This window comes from Lactuca virosa, chromosome 8 (genome assembly GCF_052849685.1).
Source record: "Lactuca virosa cultivar CGN04683 chromosome 8, Lactuca_virosa_CGN04683_v6, whole genome shotgun sequence".
Classification (NCBI taxonomy): domain Eukaryota; kingdom Viridiplantae; phylum Streptophyta; class Magnoliopsida; order Asterales; family Asteraceae; genus Lactuca; species Lactuca virosa.
Window position 1 is genome coordinate 20,657,930 of NC_136433.1, and position 5,086 is coordinate 20,663,015.

General features: G+C 33.6%; 1 long non-coding RNA gene across 5 annotated transcripts; it reads left to right on the top strand.

Moving 5' to 3' along the window:
• The first annotated feature begins 440 nt into the window (after positions 1-440).
• On the top strand, positions 441-4,636 carry LOC145132209 (uncharacterized). 5 transcript variants are annotated; one of them, XR_013717903.1, is made up of 9 exons: positions 453-784; positions 848-1,088; positions 1,206-1,532; positions 1,636-1,733; positions 2,009-2,079; positions 2,168-2,239; positions 2,664-2,800; positions 3,829-4,058; positions 4,329-4,636. It is a non-coding gene; the product is annotated as an uncharacterized LOC145132209 (long non-coding RNA). The 5 variants fall into 5 exon arrangements; XR_013717905.1 differs by having other exon boundaries at positions 1,636-1,705; XR_013717902.1 differs by having other exon boundaries at positions 441-784; positions 1,636-2,079; positions 3,114-4,058.
• The last annotated feature ends 450 nt before the right edge of the window (positions 4,637-5,086 follow it).

The following is a 5,086-nucleotide window of genomic DNA, read 5'->3' on the forward strand; positions in this document are numbered from 1 at the left end:
TAACGATGTTAGTCTTCCATTATAATGGATTAAGTCGGATGCATGTTTTCGCATGGAATTATATATTATATATAATAATATGACAATGAGATTAATTAGGATAAAATGATTTAATTGATTATCAAGTATTTAAATAGTAATTAAATGATTAAAAAATATATTTAGTTAATATTCTGATTTAATTAATAGTCAAAATGTATAAAATATTTTTAAGTGATATTATGATTTAATTAATACTCAAAGTTTTAAAAAGAGTGTTTATTTTATATGAATATGTTAAACGATTATAAAGAAAAAAAAACAATAAAATAAATCATATTATATATATAATAAATTGAGAGGACGCTTAAGCACAGTATAGTTTCTCCACTTCTGATTTTGGCCACCAAATGTTTCTGTTTTTAGATTTTGCCACTTTAGTTTCACTCCCTATCTCTTATCACTTCCTCTTCACCGCCTTTGACTACCGCCTCCGTTTTTTTCTCTTCGTCTCTCGATCGTTCTCTCTGATTTCAAATAACCTATTTCCCTTTCTTGCCTGGGTTGTGTTTCCAGTCTGTTCTCTTTCTGCGTTTTCTGGTTACTTCCACACTCCTTACGTTCCTCCAAACCATGACCTTTATTGATTATACCGTTCCTCTCCATTCTCCATTCATCGGTTCTCCTTCTAATTAGCATCGGAAAACATTGGTTCTCATCGATTTCTAAGGGTTATCGCGATTGTTTGAGTGTTTAGAATCGATTTCTAGGGTTTTCGCGATTGCGATAGGGGCTCTTATTCAAGGTTGGTGTGTTCTTCTTCATTTATTTTGACTATTTCTTGATGTTTCCTTGATTCTTTGTTCAGCTCTAAAGGATTGGAAACGGAAACGATGCACCGCCATCAACAACAACTGGTGAATTGTCTTTCACAGTCTTTCTCTTCCACTCAGAAATTACCACCACCTCTATCTACCTAATTCTTTGTACAAAACATGGTAACACACACATCGCATACGATTTTCTCTGGTTATCACCTCCGGCCACTCCATCGCTTTCATCCCCCCACCATGCCACTCCACCACCTTCCTCCTCCAGCAGCGCCGACTGTAAGTTTTGTTCTCCACCTATGAACAGTAACAAACTGAGTTGTTTATTGTTCAGTAACAAAGTCTGTTACTGTTTATCATCTTATCTTCTGATTTAATAACTTCTCAATTTATCAGCTTCTCATCTGATTTTCAAGACATCGGCTTCTCATCTGATTTTAAATCTTGTCGGTTCATCGACTTCTCATCTGCTTTTGAAGTTACTCATCTGATTTTCAACCTGGACCAAATTGACCCTTTTACAACGTGTTGATTCCATATGAGCCCGTATTTACTCCTTCCACCGCAAGATTGTCCTATGAAATCAAGCAAAATAACAAGTATATTCAAGAAAGAAAATGCACACATACAATTGATTGTGCGTGTTTTCAGCCACTCTAAAAGAATGACCCACATAGAGAGATTGGACGACTTTGAAAGGGAAACAGTACACCTGCGTTGCATGTATCCGCTCTCCCTTCGTTCTCAGTCTTATAATGTTATTTGTTTAGATGTTATTTATACTTTGATTGAGGTTTTAAATTGGATGTTTGGCTATGCCTAACAGGTGTTCGATGAAATGTCTAAGAGGGACCGTTATTGAAAGCTATAATCCTGTACAAGATGTTTAACTCCATGTATTCTCTTCGTCCTATATGAAGATATGTAAGAACATAAATATGTGACCTAAGTAGCTAAGAACATAAATATGTGAGATATGTTAAGATATGTGAGGGAAGAAAGGCATATATGAATTGGAGCAGCAGACAATAGGAATCATAATTCATGAAAACAAAAGGAACCGGGACATTAGCATCATATCCAAACACAAGGATTTGCAAGAGTGGCAAATTGGGGTTTTCCATATTTGTATTTTAGTTTTACATTGTGTTTCAAAAATCAAAAGAATGATTATTTCAGTTTTGATTTTGTTAAACCAGGTTGCAAAGTTGTTAGGCAGGGATGATGGATGTTGCGACTCAGTCTGCTCTTGACTCATGAAAACCAGTTGGTAGGTTCAAGATTGCTAAAGAAGTAGAGTAATAGACATGAACCAATTTTTATCCATATCTGCCCTCTCATGCTTACGATGCATGCAGGTAGATAGAATATGATGAAATTATTCAACTCTAGAAGCTTCTCACCCTAAAACCTTCTTGCATTTGTACCAAGTAAGTATCTAACCCTCTTAGTAATAGATTACCTAAGGGTTTTTATGGTTTTATTCTTGTCTTCATTTACCTGCAATGTCTTTATGTAGAAACAAAAATGAGTTAATTTAATGATACTTAATATCACTAACTAATTATGAGTTTGTTCTATAGTTCTTAAAAAATTGTGAGTCAAGCCCATTGGATAATTGATGATGAAAATAAGGAGAGGCATTTGTTAACTTACTTGGTCTTAATTTACCTTGATTTAAATAGAAATGACCAAATTTAATTTTATAACAATAGGAGTTGAAACCAGGTCATTTTTTTTATCATTTCTGAAACATTTTTTAGCAATTTATGCAACTGACAAAAATTATTTTGTCTAGAAAGCAGACTCTAATTAACAAAAGGAGTAACCTACAACCTGTCTAATGACATATAGGGATATGGGAATATTTCATTTCAAGGAACAAATACAATGGGCCAAGGTGCATCGTCATCTTACAGTGGTGTAGCACCACCACTTGCTCCTCCTCTGCCACCTCCACCACCACCTTTCGTCGTGTATCCACCGTATGGGTGAGTTTTTGTTACACTTTTGTGAATTTTAGGTGAAAAAGCGAAGTAAAAAAATATATTTATAAATTGATAAAGAAAGTTGGTTTTGACAGAGGATAAGTGGGTGTGAGGGCATATATATACATATAAATGAGTTGGCAACAGGAAATGTTGTTCCAGTGTTTGAATGGCATATGTTGTTGACTTTTTTATAATTACTTGTGTTCAACTATCAAACTAACATAATTTTAATTCTACACCCTGTTTAAACTTTCCACTAAGATTCCTCTAACTCTTAATGGTTGCTTTATTGTCAAGTTGGTTGCCATTGCAGGTTACATAAAACTCCAGACAACCTTCAGCTTTTTCAGATTTAATGGTCCCAGTTAACTCTTTATTTTTTAATGAAAAAAAGATCGATTTAATTCACTGTTAAAATAGGAAAATATATTCAATTGTTTTTAATTTAGGATTTTAAATCTGCACTTCTTGGTTAAACTTTCTGTTTTATTTACCAAGTCTTTTTTCTATATTAGTTAGTATAGTGTTAGCTAATTTAGTTATTTCATTTATTTAATGAGCTTTTCATTAAGGAATTTATACTAAAATCCGTCTGTATGTGATTGTAAAAAGAAATTGTTAATTGGATCATAATGATTTCTTCTACTTGGTATTGAACTTTGAAAAATAATCTAATTATAGCATTGTACTTTTAAATACTTTTCTAACTAAAACATTGCAATTTAGTGCAATAAGGAAAGAAAGTTTCCCTATTTTGCATCAGGTCACAAAGAAACAGAAAAAGGAAAGTATGTTGCTATTTAACGCAATAAAATAAATTATTTTTCATTTTTGCATTAGGTTAGCATGAAAAAAAATAACTTCCCATCTTTTTGCATCACGTCACAAAAGAGAAAACAAAAGTATGGTTGTTGTCTGAAATGCCTTCTGCAGTTTTGACCGTTTTACCCCTGCTTGGTATCTTGATTTGTTGTTGTCTTCATAGTTCTAAACTTTGCCCCTATTATATTTCCGGCTTCTTATTGAAGGTGATGGGCATGGTGGTGATCATTGTTATCTAAATTTTGGGGTTTATTCTGAAGTGTACTAAGTTGCCCCTATGTTTGTTTGCTGGTGTACTTGAGAGTATATTGCCTCTTCGCTTTCTTCCCCAATTGTACATTGTTATTGTTGGTTCTCCCTTGAAGCACTTACTGCTAATGGAATGGGTCGGTGTTGGACGTGCTTTGTTTGGCTTTTATGTTGGTGCTGACTTCAGGTATATTAGTTTATGAGTTTATTATTACATTTTGAATTCTTATTAGTTATGAATATGATTTTTGACTTCCAGTGTATTAGTTTCCTTTGTTTTCAAATTTTAGCCATTTAGTGTTGACTATGGGAACAGAAAATTTTATGCATGGACTTTGAAGAACTGATGTGTTTGTTTTAAAAATATCAATGTACTACCATTGATTAATTAAAGCAAATAGTTATTAAAATTGGTTGTGGATATGGAATCATTTACTGAAACTACACTCTTTTGCAGGTTGTACGCTTTATCCATGATGAATGCATCCAAAGCCAAAGCCAGTAAAACAAAAAATAATAAAAATCCGTCCTGTTGCATATATGCAATTTACGCTAATCTGAAGGAGTAAGTAGATAGATATATAGATAGGTTAATGTCTTTGTTTATTAAGTGGTTGGTGTGTAATTATTTTTAGTTAATTATAATACCAACCTACTTTCTTTCTTTTTCCTGTTTAGTAAGTGGTTGGTGTGTTTTGAATGTAGATACATGAAATAGCAGTTTACTTATTTTGAGTTAATTATAATAGCAACCTACTTTCTTTCTTTTTTCCAGCAAAAACATTATGTATTGAACATGCTTCAAATATTGAAAAAATGGGTATATACATCTTTTGAATATACTAGGAATTGGGAGGCTATGAAATACCCTCCAACCCCCGCAACCCCGGTGGATTCTTCCCTAGTTAATTATTAAATATGATTAGGGTTATTAATGAGATAAGTATCAAAGAACAGGGACTAAAGTTGAAAATTTTGCAATTAAAAAGGCTATGAATTTATGCACTTAAATTACGTGAGTTTCCATCTCTTCCGTCCGTTTCGTGTCGTTTGGGCTGCTGTGGGTTAAACTAAAGGATTTCACGATCGCTTTGTTGAGTTGCTTCATCACAGCGGCAATCGGGAGAGACAACAGAGAGATAAATCGTGGACTGGTGCGTGTTCCGGAAGGGTTACGTTCTCCGACGACCTATTCCTGCAAACCGATCACGGATC